Source organism: Hemitrygon akajei, chromosome 20 (assembly GCF_048418815.1).
Source record: "Hemitrygon akajei chromosome 20, sHemAka1.3, whole genome shotgun sequence".
Lineage (NCBI taxonomy): Eukaryota > Metazoa > Chordata > Chondrichthyes > Myliobatiformes > Dasyatidae > Hemitrygon > Hemitrygon akajei.
The window spans coordinates 1,104,315-1,119,081 of NC_133143.1; positions in this window are offsets into that span (position 1 = coordinate 1,104,315).

Sequence of the window (14,767 nt, forward strand, 5' to 3'; positions counted from 1 at the left end):
TTTCACGGGGAATGTTCTGACCCTGGGGAGTGTGGGTGAAGATTGTTTCACAGTAAATGCTCTGACCCTGGGGAGTTTATGAGAGGAGTGTTTCACAGTGTTTGTTCTCACCCTGGGGACTGTGGGTTAGGAGTGTTTCACGGTGAATGTTCTGACCCTGGGGAGTGTGGGTGGGGAGTGTTTCACAGTGAATGTTCTGACCCTGGGGAGTGTGGGTGAGGAGAGTTTCACAGCAAATTTTCTGACCCTGGGGAGTGTGGGTGAGGAGAGTTTCACGGTGAATGTTCTGACCCTGGGGTGTGTGGGTGAAGATTGTTTCACAGTAAATGTTCTGACCCTGGGGAGTGTGGGTGAGGAGTGTTTCACAGTGAATGTTCTGACCCTGGGGACTGCGGGTGAGGAGAGTTTCACGGGGAATATTCTGACCCTGGGGAGTGTGGGTGAGGAGTTTTTCACAGTGAATGGTCTGACCCTGGGGACTGCGGGTGAGGAGAGTTTCACGGGGAATATTCTGACCCTGGGGATTGTCGGTGAGGAGTGTTTCACAGTGAATGGTCTGACCCTGGGCAGTGTGGGTGAGGAGTGTTTCACAGTGAATGGTCTGACCTTGGGGACAGTGGGTGAGGAATGTTTCCCGGTGAATGTTCTGACCTTGGGGAGCGTGGGTGAAGATTGTTTCACAGTATATGCTCAGACCCTGGGGAGTCTATGTGAGAAGAGTTTCACAGTGAATATCCTGACCCTGGGGAGTGTGGGTGAGGAGTGTTTCACTGTGAATATTCTGACCCTGGGGAGGGTGGGTGGGGAGTGTTTCACGGTGAATGGTCTGAACCTGGGGAGTGTGGGTGAAGATTGTTTCACAGTAAATGCTCTGACCATGGGGAGTCTATGTGAGGAGCGTTTCACAGTGAATATCCTGACCCTGGGGAGTGTGGGTGAAGAGTGCTTCAAGGTGAATATCCTGACCCTGGAGAGGGTGGGTGGGGAGTGTTTCACAGTGAACGTCTGACCCTGGGGAGTGTGGGTGAGGTGTGTTTCACAGTGAATGTTCCGACCCTAGGGAGTGTGGGTGAAGATTGTTTCACAGTGAATGTTCTGGCCCTGGGTAGTGTGGGTGAGGAGTGTCTCACGGTGAATGTTCTGACACTGGAGAGTGTGGGTGAGGAGTGTTTCGCAGTGAATGTTCTGACCCTGGGGAGTGTGGGTGAAGATTGTTTCACAGTGAATGTTCGGACCCAGGGGAATGTGGGTGAACAGTGTTTCACAGTGAATGTTCTGACCCTGGGGAGTGTGGGTGTGGAGTGTTTCACAGTGAATGTTCTGACCCTGGGGAGTGTGGGTGAAGATTGTTTCACATTAAATGGTCTGACCCTGGGGTGTGTGGGTGAGGAGAGTTTCACAATGAATGTTCTGACCCTGGGGAGTGTGGGTGAGGAATGTTTCCCGGTGAATGTTCTGACCCTGGGTAGTGTGGGTGAAGATTGTTTCACAGTAAATGCTCAGACCCTGGGGAGTCTATGTGAGGAGAGTTTCACAGTGAATATCCTGAACCTGGGGAGTGTGTGTGAGGAGAGTTTCACAGTGAATGTTCTGACTCTGCGGAGGGTGGGTGGGGAGTGTTTCACATTAAATGGTCTGACCCTGGGGTGTGTGGGTGAGGAAAGTTTCACAGTGAATGTTCTGACCCTGGGGAGGGTGGGTGGGATGTGTTTCACCGTGAATGTTCTGACCCTGGGGAGGGTTGGTGGGGAGTGTTTCATGGTGAATGTTCTGACCCTCGGGAGTGTGGGTGAAGATTGTTTCACAGTAAATGTTCTGACCCTGGGGAGTGTGGGTGAGGAGTGTTTCAGAGTGAATGTTCTGACCCTGGGGACTGCGGGTGAGTAGAGTTTCACGGGGAATATTCTGACCCTGGGGAGTGTGGGTGAGGAGTGTTTCACAGTGAATGGTCTGACCCTGGGGACTGCGGGTGAGGAGAGTTTCAGGGGGAATATTCTGACCCTGGGGATTTTCGGTGAGTAGTGTTTCACAGTGAATGGTCTGACCCTGGGGACTGTGGGTGAGGAATGTTTCCCGGTGAATGTTCTGACCTTGGGGAGCGTGGGTGAAGATTGTTTCACAGTATATGCTCAGACCCTGGGGAGTCTATGTGAGAAGAGTTTCACAGTGAATATCCTGACCCTGGGGAGTGTGGGTGAGGAGTGTTTCACAGTGAATATTCTGACCCTGGGGCGGGTGGGTGGGGAGTGTTTCGCAGTGAATGTTCTGACCCTGGGGAGTGTGGGTGAAGATTGTTTCACAGTGAATGTTCGGACCCAGGGGAATGTGGGTGAACAGTGTTTCACAGTGAATGTTCTGACCCTGGGGAGTGTGGGTGTGGAGTGTTTCACAGTGAATGTTCTGACCCTGGGGAGTGTGGGTGAAGATTGTTTCACATTAAATGGTCTGACCCTGGGGTGTGTGGGTGAGGAGAGTTTCACAATGAATGTTCTGACCCTGGGGAGTGTGGGTGAGGAATGTTTCCCGGTGAATGTTCTGACCTTGGGGAGCGTGGGTGAAGATTGTTTCACAGTATATGCTCAGACCCTGGGGAGTCTATGTGAGAAGAGTTTCACAGTGAATATCCTGACCCTGGGGAGTGTGGGTGAGGAGTGTTTCACAGTGAATATTCTGACCCTGGGGCGGGTGGGTGGGGAGTGTTTCGCAGTGAATGTTCTGACCCTGGGGAGTGTGGGTGAAGATTGTTTCACAGTGAATGTTCGGACCCAGGGGAATGTGGGTGAACAGTGTTTCACAGTGAATGTTCTGACCCTGGGGAGTGTGGGTGTGGAGTGTTTCACAGTGAATGTTCTGACCCTGGGGAGTGTGGGTGAAGATTGTTTCACATTAAATGGTCTGACCCTGGGGTGTGTGGGTGAAGATTGTTTCACAGTAAATGCTCAGACCCTGGGGAGTCTATGTGAGGAGAGTTTCACAGTGAATATCCTGAACCTGGGGAGTGTGGGTGAGGTGTGTTTCACAGTGAATGTTCCGACCCTAGGGAGTGTGGGTGAAGATTGTTTCACAGTGAATGTTCTGGCCCTGGGTAGTGTGGGTGAGGAGTGTCTCACGGTGAATGTTCTGACACTGGAGAGTGTGGGTGAGGAGTGTTTCGCAGTGAATGTTCTGACCCTGGGGAGTGTGGGTGAAGATTGTTTCACAGTGAATGTTCTGGCCCTGGGTAGTGTGGGTGAGGAGTGTCTCACGGTGAATGTTCTGGCCCTGGGTAGTGTGGGTGAGGAGAGTTTCACAATGAATGTTCTGACCCTGGGGAGTGTGGGTGAGGAATGTTTCCCGGTGAATGTTCTGACCCTGGGTAGTGTGGGTGAAGATTGTTTCACAGTAAATGCTCAGACCCTGGGGAGTCTATGTGAGGAGAGTTTCACAGTGAATATCCTGAACCTGGGGAGTGTGTGTGAGGAGAGTTTCACAGTGAATGTTCTGACTCTGCGGAGGGTGGGTGGGGAGTGTTTCACATTAAATGGTCTGACCCTGGGGTGTGTGGGTGAGGAAAGTTTCACAGTGAATGTTCTGACCCTGGGGAGGGTGGGTGGGATGTGTTTCACCGTGAATGTTCTGACCCTGGGGAGGGTTGGTGGGGAGTGTTTCATGGTGAATGTTCTGACCCTCGGGAGTGTGGGTGAAGATTGTTTCACAGTAAATGTTCTGACCCTGGGGAGTGTGGGTGAGGAGTGTTTCAGAGTGAATGTTCTGACCCTGGGGACTGCGGGTGAGTAGAGTTTCACGGGGAATATTCTGACCCTGGGGAGTGTGGGTGAGGAGTGTTTCACAGTGAATGGTCTGACCCTGGGGACTGCGGGTGAGGAGAGTTTCAGGGGGAATATTCTGACCCTGGGGATTTTCGGTGAGTAGTGTTTCACAGTGAATTGTCTGACCCTGGGGACTGTGGGTGAGGAATGTTTCCCGGTGAATGTTCTGACCTTGGGGAGCGTGGGTGAAGATTGTTTCACAGTATATGCTCAGACCCTGGGGAGTCTATGTGAGAAGAGTTTCACAGTGAATATCCTGACCCTGGGGAGTGTGGGTGAGCAGTGTTTCACAGTGAATATTCTGACCCTGGGGAGGGTGGGTGGGGAGTTTTTCACGGTGAATGGTCTGAACCTGGGGAGTGTGGGTGAAGATTGTTTCACAGTAAATGCTCTGACCCTGGGGAGTCTATGTGAGGAGAGTTTCACAGTGAATATCCTGACCCTGGGGAGTGTGGGTGAAGAGTGCTTCACGGTGAAAATCCTGACCCTGGAGAGGGTGGGTGGGGAGTGTTTCACAGTGAACGTCTGACCCTGGGGAGTGTGGGTGAGGTGTGTTTCACAGTCAATGTTCCGACCCTGGGAGTGTGGGTGAAGATTGTTTCACAGTGAATGTTCTGGCCCTGGGTAGTGTGGGTGAGGAGTGTCTCACGGTGAATGTTCTGACACTGGAGAGTGTGGGTGAGGAGTGTTTCGCAGTGAATGTTCTGACCCTGGGGAGTGTGGGTGAAGATTGTTTCACAGTGAATGTTCGGACCCAGGGGAATGTGGGTGAACAGTGTTTCACAGTGAATGTTCTGACCCTGGGGAGTGTGGGTGTGGAGTGTTTCACAGTGAATGTTCTGACCCTGGGGAGTGTGGGTGAAGATTGTTTCACATTAAATGGTCTGACCCTGGGGTGTGTGGGTGAGGAGAGTTTCACAATGAATGTTCTGACCCTGGGGAGTGCGGGTGAGGAATGTTTCCCGGTGAATGTTCTGACCCTGGGTAGTGTGGGTGAAGATTGTTTCACAGTAAATGCTCAGACCCTGGGGAGTCTATGTGAGGAGAGTTTCACAGTGAATATCCTGAACCTGGGGAGTGTGTGTGAGGAGAGTTTCACAGTGAATGTTCTGACTCTGCGGAGGGTGGGTGGGGAGTGTTTCACATTAAATGGTCTGACCCTGGGGTGTGTGGGTGAGGAAAGTTTCACAGTGAATGTTCTGACCCTGGGGAGGGTGGGTGGGATGTGTTTCACCGTGAATGTTCTGACCCTGGGGAGGGTTGGTGGGGAGTGTTTCATGGTGAATGTTCTGACCCTCGGGAGTGTGGGTGAAGATTGTTTCACAGTAAATGTTCTGACCCTGGGGAGTGTGGGTGAGGAGTGTTTCAGAGTGAATGTTCTGACCCTGGGGACTGCGGGTGAGTAGAGTTTCACGGGGAATATTCTGACCCTGGGGAGTGTAGGTGAGGAGTGTTTCACAATGAATGGTCTGACCCTGGGGACTGCGGGTGAGGAGAGTTTCAGGGGGAATATTCTGACCCTGGGGATTTTCGGTGAGTAGTGTTTCACAGTGAATGGTCTGACCCTGGGGACTGTGGGTGAGGAATGTTTCCCGGTGAATGTTCTGACCTTGGGGAGCGTGGGTGAAGATTGTTTCACAGTATATGCTCAGACCCTGGGGAGTCTATGTGAGAAGAGTTTCACAGTGAATATCCTGACCCTGGGGAGTGTGGGGGAGGAGTGTTTCACAGTGAATATTCTGACCCTGGGGAGGGTGGGTGGGGAGTTTTTCACGGTGAATGGTCTGAACCTGGGGAGTGTGGGTGAAGATTGTTTCACAGTAAATGCTCTGACCCTGGGGAGTCTATGTGAGGAGAGTTTCACAGTGAATATCCTGACCCTGGGGAGTGTGGGTGAAGAGTGCTTCACGGTGAAAATCCTGACCCTGGAGAGGGTGGGTGGGGAGTGTTTCACAGTGAACGTCTGACCCTGGGGAGTGTGGGTGAGGTGTGTTTCACAGTGAATGTTCCGACCCTAGGGAGTGTGGGTGAAGATTGTTTCACAGTGAATGTTCTGGCCCTGGGTAGTGTGGGTGAGGAGTGTCTCACGGTGAATGTTCTGACACTGGAGAGTGTGGGTGAGGAGTGTTTCGCAGTGAATGTTCTGACCCTGGGGAGTGTGGGTGAAGATTGTTTCACAGTGAATGTTCGGACCCAGGGGAATGTGGGTGAACAGTATTTCACAGTGAATGTTCTGACCCTGGGGAGTGTGGGTGTGGAGTGTTTCACAGTGAATGTTCTGACCCTGGGGAGTGTGGGTGAAGATTGTTTCACATTAATTGGTCTGACCCTGGGGTGTGTGGGTGAGGAGAGTTTCACAATGAATGTTCTGACCCTGGGGAGTGTGGGTGAGGAATGTTTCCCGGTGAATGTTCTGACCCTGGGTAGTGTGGGTGAAGATTGTTTCACAGTAAATGCTCAGACCCTGGGGAGTCTATGTGAGGAGAGTTTCACAGTGAATATCCTGAACCTGGGGAGTGTGTGTGAGGAGAGTTTCACAGTGAATGTTCTGACTCTGCGGAGGGTGGGTGGGGAGTGTTTCACATTAAATGGTCTGACCCTGGGGTGTGTGGGTGAGGAAAGTTTCACAGTGAATGTTCTGACCCTGGGGAGGGTGGGTGGGATGTGTTTCACCGTGAATGTTCTGACCCTGGGGAGGGTTGGTGGGGAGTGTTTCATGGTGAATGTTCTGACCCTCGGGAGTGTGGGTGAAGATTGTTTCACAGTAAATGTTCTGACCCTGGGGAGTGTGGGTGAGGAGTGTTTCAGAGTGAATGTTCTGACCCTGGGGACTGCGGGTGAGGAGAGTTTCAGGGGGAATATTCTGACCCTGGGGATTTTCGGTGAGTAGTGTTTCACAGTGAATGGTCTGACCCTGGGGACTGTGGGTGAGGAATGTTTCCCGGTGAATGTTCTGACCTTGGGGAGCGTGGGTGAAGATTGTTTCACAGTAAATGTTCTGACCCTGGGGAGTGTGGGTGAGGAGTGTTTCACAGTGAATGTTCTGACCCTGGGGACTGCGGGTGAGGAGAGTTTCACGGGGAATATTCTGACCCTGGGGAGTGTGGGTGAGGAGTTTTTCACAGTGAATGGTCTGACCCTGGGGACTGCGGGTGAGGAGAGTTTCACGGGGAATATTCTGACCCTGGGGATTGTCGGTGAGGAGTGTTTCACAGTGAATGGTCTGACCCTGGGCAGTGTGGGTGAGGAGTGTTTCACAGTGAATGGTCTGACCCTGGGGACTGTGGGTGAGGAATGTTTCCCGGTGAATGTTCTGACCCTGGGTAGTTTGGGTGAAGATTGTTTCACAGTAAATGCTCAGACCCTGGGTAGTCTATGTGAGGAGAGTTTCACAGTGAATATCCTGAACCTGGGGAGTGTGGGTGAGGAGTGTTTCACAATCAATGTTCTGACCCTGGAGAGGGTGGGTGGGGAGTCTTTCACTGTGAATGTTCTGACCCTGGGGATTGTGGGTGAGGAATGTTTCACGGTGAATGGATTGACCCTGGGGAGTGTGGGTGAAGATTGTTTCACAGTAAATGGTCTGACCCTGGGGTGTGTGGGTGAGGAGAGTTTCACGGGGAATGTTCTGACCCTGGGGAGTGTGGGTGAAGATTGTTTCACAGTAAATGCTCTGACCCTGGGGAGTTTATGAGAGGAGTGTTTCACAGTGTTTGTTCTCACCCTGGGGACTGTGGGTTAGGAGTGTTTCACGGTGAATGTTCTGACCCTGGGGAGTGTGGGTGGGGAGTGTTTCACAGTGAATGTTCTGACCCTGGGGAGTGTGGGTGAGGAGAGTTTCACAGCAAATTTTCTGACCCTGGGGAGTGTGGGTGAGGAGAGTTTCACGGTGAATGTTCTGACCCTGGGGTGTGTGGGTGAAGATTGTTTCACAGTAAATGTTCTGACCCTGGGGAGTGTGGGTGAGGAGTGTTTCACAGTGAATGTTCTGACCCTGGGGACTGCGGGTGAGGAGAGTTTCACGGGGAATATTCTGACCCTGGGGAGTGTGGGTGAGGAGTTTTTCACAGTGAATGGTCTGACCCTGGGGACTGCGGGTGAGGAGAGTTTCACGGGGAATATTCTGACCCTGGGGATTGTCGGTGAGGAGTGTTTCACAGTGAATGGTCTGACCCTGGGCAGTGTGGGTGAGGAGTGTTTCACAGTGAATGGTCTGACCTTGGGGACAGTGGGTGAGGAATGTTTCCCGGTGAATGTTCTGACCTTGGGGAGCGTGGGTGAAGATTGTTTCACAGTATATGCTCAGACCCTGGGGAGTCTATGTGAGAAGAGTTTCACAGTGAATATCCTGACCCTGGGGAGTGTGGGTGAGGAGTGTTTCACTGTGAATATTCTGACCCTGGGGAGGGTGGGTGGGGAGTGTTTCACGGTGAATGGTCTGAACCTGGGGAGTGTGGGTGAAGATTGTTTCACAGTAAATGCTCTGACCATGGGGAGTCTATGTGAGGAGCGTTTCACAGTGAATATCCTGACCCTGGGGAGTGTGGGTGAAGAGTGCTTCAAGGTGAATATCCTGACCCTGGAGAGGGTGGGTGGGGAGTGTTTCACAGTGAACGTCTGACCCTGGGGAGTGTGGGTGAGGTGTGTTTCACAGTGAATGTTCCGACCCTAGGGAGTGTGGGTGAAGATTGTTTCACAGTGAATGTTCTGGCCCTGGGTAGTGTGGGTGAGGAGTGTCTCACGGTGAATGTTCTGACACTGGAGAGTGTGGGTGAGGAGTGTTTCGCAGTGAATGTTCTGACCCTGGGGAGTGTGGGTGAAGATTGTTTCACAGTGAATGTTCGGACCCAGGGGAATGTGGGTGAACAGTGTTTCACAGTGAATGTTCTGACCCTGGGGAGTGTGGGTGTGGAGTGTTTCACAGTGAATGTTCTGACCCTGGGGAGTGTGGGTGAAGATTGTTTCACATTAAATGGTCTGACCCTGGGGTGTGTGGGTGAGGAGAGTTTCACAATGAATGTTCTGACCCTGGGGAGTGTGGGTGAGGAATGTTTCCCGGTGAATGTTCTGACCCTGGGTAGTGTGGGTGAAGATTGTTTCACAGTAAATGCTCAGACCCTGGGGAGTCTATGTGAGGAGAGTTTCACAGTGAATATCCTGAACCTGGGGAGTGTGTGTGAGGAGAGTTTCACAGTGAATGTTCTGACTCTGCGGAGGGTGGGTGGGGAGTGTTTCACATTAAATGGTCTGACCCTGGGGTGTGTGGGTGAGGAAAGTTTCACAGTGAATGTTCTGACCCTGGGGAGGGTGGGTGGGATGTGTTTCACCGTGAATGTTCTGACCCTGGGGAGGGTTGGTGGGGAGTGTTTCATGGTGAATGTTCTGACCCTCGGGAGTGTGGGTGAAGATTGTTTCACAGTAAATGTTCTGACCCTGGGGAGTGTGGGTGAGGAGTGTTTCAGAGTGAATGTTCTGACCCTGGGGACTGCGGGTGAGTAGAGTTTCACGGGGAATATTCTGACCCTGGGGAGTGTGGGTGAGGAGTGTTTCACAGTGAATGGTCTGACCCTGGGGACTGCGGGTGAGGAGAGTTTCAGGGGGAATATTCTGACCCTGGGGATTTTCGGTGAGTAGTGTTTCACAGTGAATGGTCTGACCCTGGGGACTGTGGGTGAGGAATGTTTCCCGGTGAATGTTCTGACCTTGGGGAGCGTGGGTGAAGATTGTTTCACAGTATATGCTCAGACCCTGGGGAGTCTATGTGAGAAGAGTTTCACAGTGAATATCCTGACCCTGGGGAGTGTGGGTGAGGAGTGTTTCACAGTGAATATTCTGACCCTGGGGCGGGTGGGTGGGGAGTGTTTCGCAGTGAATGTTCTGACCCTGGGGAGTGTGGGTGAAGATTGTTTCACAGTGAATGTTCGGACCCAGGGGAATGTGGGTGAACAGTGTTTCACAGTGAATGTTCTGACCCTGGGGAGTGTGGGTGTGGAGTGTTTCACAGTGAATGTTCTGACCCTGGGGAGTGTGGGTGAAGATTGTTTCACATTAAATGGTCTGACCCTGGGGTGTGTGGGTGAGGAGAGTTTCACAATGAATGTTCTGACCCTGGGGAGTGTGGGTGAGGAATGTTTCCCGGTGAATGTTCTGACCTTGGGGAGCGTGGGTGAAGATTGTTTCACAGTATATGCTCAGACCCTGGGGAGTCTATGTGAGAAGAGTTTCACAGTGAATATCCTGACCCTGGGGAGTGTGGGTGAGGAGTGTTTCACAGTGAATATTCTGACCCTGGGGCGGGTGGGTGGGGAGTGTTTCGCAGTGAATGTTCTGACCCTGGGGAGTGTGGGTGAAGATTGTTTCACAGTGAATGTTCGGACCCAGGGGAATGTGGGTGAACAGTGTTTCACAGTGAATGTTCTGACCCTGGGGAGTGTGGGTGTGGAGTGTTTCACAGTGAATGTTCTGACCCTGGGGAGTGTGGGTGAAGATTGTTTCACATTAAATGGTCTGACCCTGGGGTGTGTGGGTGAAGATTGTTTCACAGTAAATGCTCAGACCCTGGGGAGTCTATGTGAGGAGAGTTTCACAGTGAATATCCTGAACCTGGGGAGTGTGTGTGAGGACAGTTTCACAGTGAATGTTCTGACTCTGCGGAGGGTGGGTGGGGAGTGTTTCACATTAAATGGTCTGACCCTGGGGTGTGTGGGTGAGGAAAGTTTCACAGTGAATGTTCTGACCCTGGGGAGGGTGGGTGGGATGTAATTTCACCGTGAATGTTCTGACCCTGGGGAGGGTTGGTGGGGAGTGTTTCATGGTGAATGTTCTGACCCTCGGGAGTGTGGGTGAAGATTGTTTCACAGTAAATGTTCTGACCCTGGGGAGTGTGGGTGAGGAGTGTTTCAGAGTGAATGTTCTGACCCTGGGGACTGCGGGTGAGTAGAGTTTCACGGGGAATATTCTGACCCTGGGGAGTGTGGGTGAGGAGTGTTTCACGGGGAATATTCTGACCCTGGGGATTGTCGGTGAGGAGTGTTTCACAGTGAATGGTCTGACCCTGGGCAGTGTGGGTGAGGAGTGTTTCACAGTGAATGGTCTGACCCTGGGGACAGTGGGTGAGGAATGTTTCCCGGTGAATGTTCTGACCTTGGGGAGCGTGGGTGAAGATTGTTTCACAGTATATGCTCAGACCCTGGGGAGTCTATGTGAGAAGAGTTTCACAGTGAATATCCTGACCCTGGGGAGTGTGGGTGAGGAGTGTTTCACTGTGAATATTCTGACCCTGGGGAGGGTGGGTGGGGAGTGTTTCACGGTGAATGGTCTGAACCTGGGGAGTGTGGGTGAAGATTGTTTCACAGTAAATGCTCTGACCATGGGGAGTCTATGTGAGGAGCGTTTCACAGTGAATATCCTGACCCTGGGGAGTGTGGGTGAAGAGTGCTTCACGGTGAATATCCTGACCCTGGAGAGGGTGGGTGGGGAGTGTTTCACAGTGAACGTCTGACCCTGGGGAGTGTGGGTGAGGTGTGTTTCACAGTGAATGTTCCGACCCTAGGGAGTGTGGGTGAAGATTGTTTCACAGTGAATGTTCTGGCCCTGGGTAGTGTGGGTGAGGAGTGTCTCACGGTGAATGTTCTGACACTGGAGAGTGTGGGTGAGGAGTGTTTCGCAGTGAATGTTCTGACCCTGGGGAGTGTGGGTGAAGATTGTTTCACAGTGAATGTTCGGACCCAGGGGAATGTGGGTGAACAGTGTTTCACAGTGAATGTTCTGACCCTGGGGAGTGTGGGTGTGGAGTGTTTCACAGTGAATGTTCTGACCCTGGGGAGTGTGGGTGAAGATTGTTTCACATTAAATGGTCTGACCCTGGGGTGTGTGGGTGAGGAGAGTTTCACAATGAATGTTCTGACCCTGGGGAGTGTGGGTGAGGAATGTTTCCCGGTGAATGTTCTGACCCTGGGTAGTGTGGGTGAAGATTGTTTCACAGTAAATGCTCAGACCCTGGGGAGTCTATGTGAGGAGAGTTTCACAGTGAATATCCTGAACCTGGGGAGTGTGTGTGAGGAGAGTTTCACAGTGAATGTTCTGACTCTGCGGAGGGTGGGTGGGGAGTGTTTCACATTAAATGGTCTGACCCTGGGGTGTGTGGGTGAGGAAAGTTTCACAGTGAATGTTCTGACCCTGGGGAGGGTGGGTGGGATGTGTTTCACCGTGAATGTTCTGACCCTGGGGAGGGTTGGTGGGGAGTGTTTCATGGTGAATGTTCTGACCCTCGGGAGTGTGGGTGAAGATTGTTTCACAGTAAATGTTCTGACCCTGGGGAGTGTGGGTGAGGAGTGTTTCAGAGTGAATGTTCTGACCCTGGGGACTGCGGGTGAGTAGAGTTTCACGGGGAATATTCTGACCCTGGGGAGTGTGTGTGAGGAGTGTTTCACAGTGAATGGTCTGACCCTGGGGACTGCGGGTGAGGAGAGTTTCAGGGGGAATATTCTGACCCTGGGGATTTTCGGTGAGTAGTGTTTCACAGTGAATGGTCTGACCCTGGGGACTGTGGGTGAGGAATGTTTCCCGGTGAATGTTCTGACCTTGGGGAGCGTGGGTGAAGATTGTTTCACAGTATATGCTCAGACCCTGGGGAGTCTATGTGAGAAGAGTTTCACAGTGAATATCCTGACCCTGGGGAGTGTGGGTGAGGAGTGTTTCACAGTGAATATTCTGACCCTGGGGCGGGTGGGTGGGGAGTGTTTCGCAGTGAATGTTCTGACCCTGGGGAGTGTGGGTGAAGATTGTTTCACAGTGAATGTTCGGACCCAGGGGAATGTGGATGAACAGTGTTTCACAGTGAATGTTCTGACCCTGGGGAGTGTGGGTGTGGAGTGTTTCACAGTGAATGTTCTGACCCTGGGGAGTGTGGGTGAAGATTGTTTCACATTAAATGGTCTGACCCTGGGGTGTGTGGGTGAGGAGAGTTTCACAATGAATGTTCTGACCCTGGGGAGTGTGGGTGAGGAATGTTTCCCGGTGAATGTTCTGACCCTGGGTAGTGTGGGTGAAGATTGTTTCACAGTAAATGCTCAGACCCTGGGGAGTCTATGTGAGGAGAGTTTCACAGTGAATATCCTGAACCTGGGGAGTGTGTGTGAGGAGAGTTTCACAGTGAATGTTCTGACTCTGCGGAGGGTGGGTGGGGAGTGTTTCACATTAAATGGTCTGACCCTGGGGTGTGTGGGTGAGGAAAGTTTCACAGTGAATGTTCTGTCCCTGGGGAGGGTGGGTGGGATGTAATTTCACCGTGAATGTTCTGACCCTGGGGAGGGTTGGTGGGGAGTGTTTCATGGTGAATGTTCTGACCCTCGGGAGTGTGGGTGAAGATTGTTTCACAGTAAATGTTCTGACCCTGGGGAGTGTGGGTGAGGAGTGTTTCAGAGTGAATGTTCTGACCCTGGGGACTGCGGGTGAGTAGAGTTTCACGGGGAATATTCTGACCCTGGGGAGTGTGGGTGAGGAGTGTTTCACGGGGAATATTCTGACCCTGGGGATTGTCGGTGAGGAGTGTTTCACAGTGAATGGTCTGACCCTGGGCAGTGTGGGTGAGGAGTGTTTCACAGTGAATGGTCTGACCCTGGGGACAGTGGGTGAGGAATGTTTCCCGGTGAATGTTCTGACCTTGGGGAGCGTGGGTGAAGATTGTTTCACAGTATATGCTCAGACCCTGGGGAGTCTATGTGAGAAGAGTTTCACAGTGAATATCCTGACCCTGGGGAGTGTGGGTGAGGAGTGTTTCACTGTGAATATTCTGACCCTGGGGAGGGTGGGTGGGGAGTGTTTCACGGTGAATGGTCTGAACCTGGGGAGTGTGGGTGAAGATTGTTTCACAGTAAATGCTCTGACCATGGGGAGTCTATGTGAGGAGCGTTTCACAGTGAATATCCTGACCCTGGGGAGTGTGGGTGAAGAGTGCTTCACGGTGAATATCCTGACCCTGGAGAGGGTGGGTGGGGAGTGTTTCACAGTGAACGTCTGACCCTGGGGAGTGTGGGTGAGGTGTGTTTCACAGTGAATGTTCCGACCCTAGGGAGTGTGGGTGAAGATTGTTTCACAGTGAATGTTCTGGCCCTGGGTAGTGTGGGTGAGGAGTGTCTCACGGTGAATGTTCTGACACTGGAGAGTGTGGGTGAGGAGTGTTTCGCAGTGAATGTTCTGACCCTGGGGAGTGTGGGTGAAGATTATTTCACAGTGAATGTTCGGACCCAGGGGAATGTGGGTGAACAGTGTTTCACAGTGAATGTTCTGACCCTGGGGAGTGTGGGTGTGGAGTGTTTCACAGTGAATGTTCTGACCCTGGGGAGTGTGGGTGAAGATTGTTTCACATTAAATGGTCTGACCCTGGGGTGTGTGGGTGAGGAGAGTTTCACAATGAATGTTCTGACCCTGGGGAGTGTGGGTGAGGAATGTTTCCCGGTGAATGTTCTGACCCTGGGTAGTGTGGGTGAAGATTGTTTCACAGTAAATGCTCAGACCCTGGGGAGTCTATGTGAGGAGAGTTTCACAGTGAATATCCTGAACCTGGGGAGTGTGTGTGAGGAGAGTTTCACAGTGAATGTTCTGACTCTGCGGAGGGTGGGTGGGGAGTGTTTCACATTAAATGGTCTGACCCTGGGGTGTGTGGGTGAGGAAAGTTTCACAGTGAATGTTCTGACCCTGGGGAGGGTGTGTGGGATGTGTTTCACCGTGAATGTTCTGACCCTGGGGAGGGTTGGTGGGGAGTGTTTCATGGTGAATGTTCTGACCCTCGGGAGTGTGGGTGAAGATTGTTTCACAGTAAATGTTCTGACCCTGGGGAGTGTGGGTGAGGAGTGTTTCACAGTGAATGGTCTGACCCTGGGGACTGCGGGTGAGGAGAGTTTCAGGGGGAATATTCTGACCCTGGGGATTTTCGGTGAGTAGTGTTTCACAGTGAA